We start from the raw sequence: 7,500 nt of genomic DNA on the forward strand, positions 1-7,500 counted from the left end.
TTTTTATCTTGCGAATAACAACGACGACTGCGTTTGTTGAAACTCCTCGGGACGCCAGGTGTGCGTAAGAGGCAGCCACGGGGCTCTTTAGGGTTTCTCTGAGTAATGTGTAATGAAACAGTTATTTGATCCCTCTCCCCCGATTTTTCTTGGAAGGTCGAAGAAGACTCTACTTGCAGGGTACATTATTACAATCTAAAGTTACAATTGGACTGGATACTAGTACCAGACCTAGCGTGGTCAAAGCTTGTACTTCGTCTAAAGCTCTCTAATGACATTACTGTTTTCACAGAGCGTGTGGCATAATTTTTGAGATACTTTGTAATTGTACTTTACAGGACAGCTGGTCTTAGGGGTATGTATCGCTTCTTTCCACTGTTCATGTATATCAGTGTCTTTCATAAATATGGTCCACATAAGATACGATACTTAAAGAGATTTAATTAGCGAAGTAAAGCCCAATCAACCTTTTACATTATTCGAACTTACGGCTCCGGGTTCTAGCTATACCACAGAGAACAGACCACGACACCGGGAACTCCATGCCTTATACCCTTTGGCAATAGTGTGTGTGTTCTTTTATTTATATTCGAACCACAGAGTTATGAAGATTGAAGGGTTGTGAGACGGGGCCTATGGTTTATCGTCTTCATCCGAGAAGACTAGAAAGTCCAACCATTTGCAGACGTCTTCTCCGTTGTTGAAATACCTCGAGGGTTGGTCCGGCCGGAGATTTTTGATCCTGCGACCTCCTGCCCAGTAGCCCGATGTTCGACCAGCTGAGCCCACCGGTTGGTGGTACGAATCCTTTTCGGGTTCAGTACGAACTCCGGCACAAATAAAGCCCTATTGCTATTGAATGATCGACTTCCAATTGGCTTGGCTCACTTGGTAGAGCTCCGTCGGAATTTAACTCTCGTGGTTTATAACCGTGATGGGATTAAAAATCTCAACGTGCTTTTTCTGCGGTTTAAATCATGCCTTTCATATCTCTTTGTCTTCACGGGTAGGTACTCGTCAAAGGTTTACAAAGAATCAATAGATTGTGGGCTTATAATCAGCGATTTCAATGACGTTCTGAGTGTTCTTACGAATTAAGCCCTTGTCTTCATAGCGATACTTCGTATGTCCCTTGTACAAAGAAACGCGACAATTGGTCGGCGTAAAGTTTGCAGCGGCGACCAGCCGAGTCCAGTTGTTTTTGCGTATAACCGGCATATCCAAATAAAATATGTAGTTTATTGAAAGGTATCATGTTTATAGCCTACGAAACATTTTGTCTAGGGATTAAAAGTCGAGAATTGTGGAAGCCCTCTTCACTATTGATAAAAGCTGCCAAAGCAGTAGAAAGATAACCAATTATCTCCGCTCGGATCCGTTCCAATGGCCCAGAGAGTTTGTTTCTGTTGCCTTTAAGTTAGTAATATGGCGTAACTTAAGCAAAAATGGCAGTGTGAATATTTATTGATGTTGCTAGAATCGAGAGTGGCTGGTTTATTTTGTTACCCAATGAAACTTTTAAACAACATTGAATCCAATTTTATTGCCAAAGAAAATGAGAGCTCGATATTTGTTCGAGTGTTTGAATTCTGCTTTAAGCCTGAGAAATTTGACTCAAAAAAACTCCGCATCATTATGACAAGCGTTCATTCTTTATTTAATTTCTACACCTGAAAGTTCACGTTTACGAAACGTTTTTCCGGATAAACACGTATTCCATCAACCCACGACAAAAGGATACTAAAGACTCCACTTCCAACGCGTGTGGTCCACGAATTTCACTATGTATAGGTCAGTTTGCCTTTTAATCAAGAGTTTTGCACCTTTCACGTTCAAAAATTAATGTTAGTTAATAATTCTGGAATCGAATAAGATGTATTGAATGTTTCAAGCCCAGTTTATAGATGTTAAGACTAGAAACCTTTGGTAGCTTAGAACGGTTACAGGTGCCCATTTTGAAAAGAATCGTGAAAGAAGCCTATCAAAACAAAAATAATCAATTAAGAATGTTGCTTTAAGTCGGAGAAATTTGACTAAAAAAACCTCCGTATTATGACAAGCCTTGCATCTTTATTTAATTTCCAGACCTGAAAGTTTACATTTACGAAACGATTTCCGGATAAACACGTATTCCATGAAAAGCACCTGTTTAAAAAAAAAGGTCGCCTTTATCATGACAATCAAATAAAAAGTAATAAAAAGACACCTGTAAACTGAAAAACCAGGCAGGCACAAATGTCAGATGTTTGCTTCTAAAACTAAAACAAATATGCCATAAAACGAGATAAAAATCTTGCTTTTCAGGGAAAGGTCTCGGGGGTGGAAGCTGAATAATGAATAATGAATAACGAGTATAAATAAAAAATGAATAATGGATAATTGGGTCTGAAAACGCTGGAATAGTGAATAACGCAGTTATGCCAGTGGAATAATGAATAACAACAATGAATAATGAATAACCTGCAAAAATTGAAAAAGAATAATGAATAATTCGAACAAAACACACAAAGAATAATGAATAACCGAGGGCCAATTATTCAGCTTCCACCCCCGAAAAGGTCATTTTCTACCCAGCTCATTTATCAACTATCAACATTTTTCAGAATTTAGGGCTTACCTGAAATAAGCTGCGATTTGCTACAGCACTAACGCCAATTGTTCCTATTGGAGGCGATAAACCTCACAAGTGTCCCTGCTAGACATCTGTACGTAGTGGTCGATATTGCAAGAAAAAAAACTTATTTTATAGACCAAATGCATCCATCTGTTCAACAATGACAAAATAATTGTTTCTGACAAAGTTAATGGGCCAAAAAACACAAAGGTATTTCTGCTGGAGATCTGGAGGTAGAGACGGGTGAGTACATGGCCTTGTATTGCAAAAATATATGATTTTGCGAATGGACGCTCCTGTCAGGGAGAAGTACCTTATTCCTTACATTACCAGTTGAATTGTAAAATATACTCTTCAAGGAGGTTTTGCCAACTGCTTAATGAATGGAAATTTAACAGGAATTTATTTTCAAAAGTGTCAGGAAAGCTGTGCGAGCTCACTTCAGTTTTCAGAGCATAGTTGGCCCACTGGTGCGAGCAATTGCTGTCCATCAGCGTGTCCCAGGATTGATTCCAACTGTGTGGGTTAAATTCTTTTTGTTTTTTTCAATGCCGTTTCGAGAGGTTTTTCAGGAAACTCCCGTTTTTCCCTCTCAACCAAAATTAGCGTTTTATTTGTTCTAAATTATGTCGATCAGGAGCTCATCACGAGGAACTTCTTTCTCCTATATACTTGGCCAAGGAGCTCGAGTCAACCTTTTCCCGAGTAGATTAATTTATAAAACGCTTTCCTTGGGGAGTTCAGCTCGCAGCCAATCAAAGCGAAACTATCTCAGCGTAAAGAGAGGTATGACACTTTTCGCGGGAAAAACCTGTTCCTAAAAATAACCTTACTCGGGAAGAGTTGACTGAAGGAGTTAGTAGAAATAGAGTTTCCCCTTGATAACCTCCTGATTACCTGATTACGTTAGTTTGTAGTCGGCTCGCCAACCGGCAGTGGCAGAGCTTTCAGGCTCGATCGGCTGTAATCTCCACACTCTGGCTTATCGATCGGCGGTATTCAAATAAGTGAATTTCAAATGCATTGATATAAAGATGTCCTCTCAGAGGCTGTCAACGAGTATTTCTTTACCTGGCGTTCACCTAACAGGAATACAAGCACTATAAAGGTCGTTCAGGGCCATTAATTATTCAAACTGAAAAACTCACTTGGCGTCTTACATTCTGGGACGCAGAATTTATTTATTAATTTATTTACTGATTAAGTATGAATACATACATTGTGAAATCAACAATAGGATATAGGTCAACTACGAGGTTAACCACCATTTTACCCTCCCAACCATGATACACCACATAAGACAGACCACAACACCGGGAACTACGTGCCCTACTCTTTGCGACAAGTGTGCGGATTCTTTTACGTCCCACAGGACTATGAACATTGAAGGGTTGTCAGACGGGACCTCCGGCTTATCGTCCTTATCCTTATACAAAGGCAGCACTTTCTCCTCAGCTATTTAAAGACCCTGAGTGATGGTCCGGCCGGAGTTGAACTCACAACCTCCCGCGTGACAGCCCGGTGCTCAACCAACGGAGCCACCGGTGCGCGGTGAATGTCGCTAACTAATGTGGTCATCTTTAATTTAACATGTTTAATTTTTGAAAAATACCGTGTTGGAACTGAAACTGTTTTCCTTTTCCCTTAAAAATGTACATTAAATATGTCCATGTGGCACGCAAGGGCCAAATTTTGCATATGTTATTTTTTACTATGAGGTGGCTCGAAAAAGTTTTGTCAAGTGACGCTGAGTTGTTTATCTTTCGAAAGGAAAATTTCCCACAATTATTTACTTATTTATCTAAATTTTTACATATCTCGTTCATTCAAGGATCGGGCAAAAATCGTTTCTGATTGGTCGTTACGCGATCTGTTATGATACGATGATGAGGTAAGACTTTTTATCAGCGCCGATCGAGAAAAATGTTAGTATTATTGAAGGGTTTCTCAGTTTGACCATTTAACTCACACAAAAAAAAAGCAAACAGAAGCAACAACGGACTGCCGAGAGAGATAGTACTTTCGACGTAGATTACGTTTTGTAAGGTTTTGCTTATTAAAGAACAAAAGGTGAACAAGGTACCCAAGAATAAAACTGGGCAAAGCAGCGAAAAAGTTTGAATAAAGAACGAAACAATCTTGCCACGTGTGAACGTGCCAAATGGCAAACGCATGCTGAGACTGGTTGTTTTACTAATTCCAGTCTATTTTACGAGGAAAAAAAAAACCATCTTGTCGGTGCAGTAGTCGTTGTTAACGCTCTCTATTTATCTCAGAGGGAACTGAAAACACTTAACGTTTTACTAAAGGTTCTTTAGATAATTTGAACTGAAAACATTTTCGATCGACATCATCGCAAAATGAATAAATATGGTCGCGCGCCTATAACACTGGTATGGTACTTGAATTAGTAATCCTGATGAAAACATGAATCCCTCGCCGGTTAAATTGCGAGACCTGTCATAATCCTTTACTGTACTTTCGAATCAGTTGGATGAGTTCGAAGACTCAGATCAAGTAGATAAGCAAGCACCGGCATCGCGGCATCGCATTCCTTGTGAGTGCTTGTATTTTCGCAAGCTTTCTTTTCTGCACTAACTACTCAAAAAGCACTCATATAACTGCGAACAAACTTGACCTTAATATAAAAGTTTTCGAGCCCGTAGAATCCAAATCTTACCTGAAATACGTAGATCCTCTTCGAGACGTGCTTGAGCTCTTTCTACAAAAATTTGATGGCAAAAACACTTTTAACGATACTACAATCTAAACACCAATTATTATACTGCAAATGTGTGGATGCACCTGCAAGAAAAATAATTAGTTCACACAAATTGACTTTGTGAGGCCAAACTAATGTAGGTGCTTTGTCAGTAGGTATGGGTGTATACCATTTAGGTTCCGCATTCAAATATATTTTGACAGCATAAAATTAAGAGAAAATTAATGGAAAAGATAATGAAGGAAGTTTCCATTGATGTCGAAGAAGATTCAACTCGAAAAAAAGGACAGTCTGTGTGTATATACGTTCCTTTTTTGGACATGCAAATGTGTTGAAAATTTAAAACAAGATTCAAAGGCTGGAAAGGGACCCGAGAGGACACAGTTACTTATAATGTTGTTCAAATTGTATTGCATTACCGGAGTCTGTGCTTTGCGTCGCATCGGGGTTTTTTTCCGCTTTTATTATCACCGTGGTGTACTTATCTCATAACAATAAGGCATGTTTAATATTGACAGTACTTAAGGAACAAAAAAACAGAAAGTATAAACCGGCATTTAAAAGGAAACAAACGTTTATTTGTGGTCGGAGCCGTTGGCCAAAAAGTAAACGCTCCTTCACGGCTGCCTTGCATGCGAGCTGTAGTGCTATCCGAATGTGGTATGGAGTTTAGGTGATTTTATTGCCAGATTCTCTGCACAGGTGTTGCAGCAAGAAATTCAGCCTCGCGTTTAACGCCAGAGCCCATTTGTTCGAAAGCACCTTAACGCTAACCCGTGATTAAAAATATATCGAGGTTCTAATTTCGCCCTCTGAAAGTGCTTTTCAACATTTTATATTATGCTCAACGTAAAGGAAAGTGTAAAGTCCTGGCCAAACGCCCGCAACATTTCAACGCAACATCTTGGAACATTTGTTGCGAACAACAGTGTTGAGCACGTTTGGCTACCCTGTTGCGATATGTTGCGTGTGTTTGGCCAGTCCATTCAACCAACACGTGTCAACAATGTTGCAAAATTTTGCAGTGAAATATTGCGAGCGTTTGGCCACGCCTTAAGTCATAGCGGAAGGGCAAAAATCTTTCAGGAAATCTATATTGATTGGAAAATAAACTAGAATCAAAAGTTCACAATAACCCAGGGTTAACTAAACCGGGCTTTGAGCAGCTTAAATTTGAGAACCTTGTTTAATTCAACTCATTTCTTACACCTGAGCAACAGAAGATGGAGCTACTTCTCAAAAGAAGGAGAGAAGGTAAAATAAGGGAAAACTCGTACTTTTATCACAAGTAACAGCTAGGGGCCAGTTAGCTCCACTTGTTCAAACGATGGATAGCGCTATCCACCGAATAAATCACTATCCAGCGGATAAACACAAGCAAAACCAATTGAGTTATCCAGTGTGTTACATGAAGTTTTTTTTTACGGCTTTCCCAGAATTCAGGGGAGGGGAGATCAAAAGCATGGCTTCGTTGAATGTTGTTTGTGTTACTCGTTTCCTTGAGTATTGCCACCTTTCATAGCGATAAACATGGTGTCAGAAGTGAACAAATTCAAGAAGTACATTCTTTAACAGTAGAAGACTGCGAGGTGAGCGATTTCATTTGAAGCCAGTTCGCTGTTGCAGTATTTCAGCGTTCTACGCATTGAACACGTGGAAGTTTATCAGCCGCCATATTGGATCTCTGCTCTCGAAAGCACCGAAATTGTGAGTACAAAGCTTCTCTTTCATCATGTCAGTTTATACCATACCGCCACCGCCACCTGTGAATGTAAAGGACGATGTTTCAACGGACTGGAAATTGTTTCGACTAGCATGGGAATATTACGTTACCACTACTGAGTTAAACAAGAAATCTAAGGAAGTTCAGGCGGGTGCATTATGTAGCGTGATGGGTTCGGAGTGTGTGAAAGTAATGAATAGTCTTACTGCTCTAGCCCCTGAGGACAAGAGTGATCCTGAGAAGATTCTCACCGCTTTAGGCAACCATTTCATGCCTCAAAAACATCTATTGTTTGAAAGAGTCAAGTTTGGATTTGCTAATCAAACTGAACACGAAACTATTGACCAGTATGTTGTGAGAATGCGCCAGCTGGCAGAATCTTGTGAATTTGAAGGTCTCTGTGAAAGTTTAATTCGTGACAGATTAGTCATTGGTACTAGA

General features: G+C 39.7%; 1 protein-coding gene across 3 annotated transcripts in view; it reads right to left on the reverse strand.

Moving 5' to 3' along the window:
- The window catches only part of LOC138007393 (blue-sensitive opsin-like), a 31,438-nt gene that overhangs the window by 13,257 nt on the left and 10,681 nt on the right, over positions 1-7,500 (reverse strand). The window contains exon 2 of one of the 3 annotated variants that reach the window (XM_068854270.1): positions 5,295-5,419. The exons of 1 other annotated variant lie outside the window; for it this stretch is intronic. The gene's annotated coding sequence lies outside the window, so the exon portion shown is untranslated. Of the gene's footprint in view, positions 1-2,617; positions 2,707-5,294; positions 5,420-7,500 lie in introns of those variants that run through there. One more of the 3 variants, XM_068854272.1, reaches the window with a different exon arrangement.

Source organism: Montipora foliosa, chromosome 6 (assembly GCF_036669935.1).
Source record: "Montipora foliosa isolate CH-2021 chromosome 6, ASM3666993v2, whole genome shotgun sequence".
Taxonomy (NCBI): Eukaryota; Metazoa; Cnidaria; class Anthozoa; order Scleractinia; family Acroporidae; genus Montipora; species Montipora foliosa.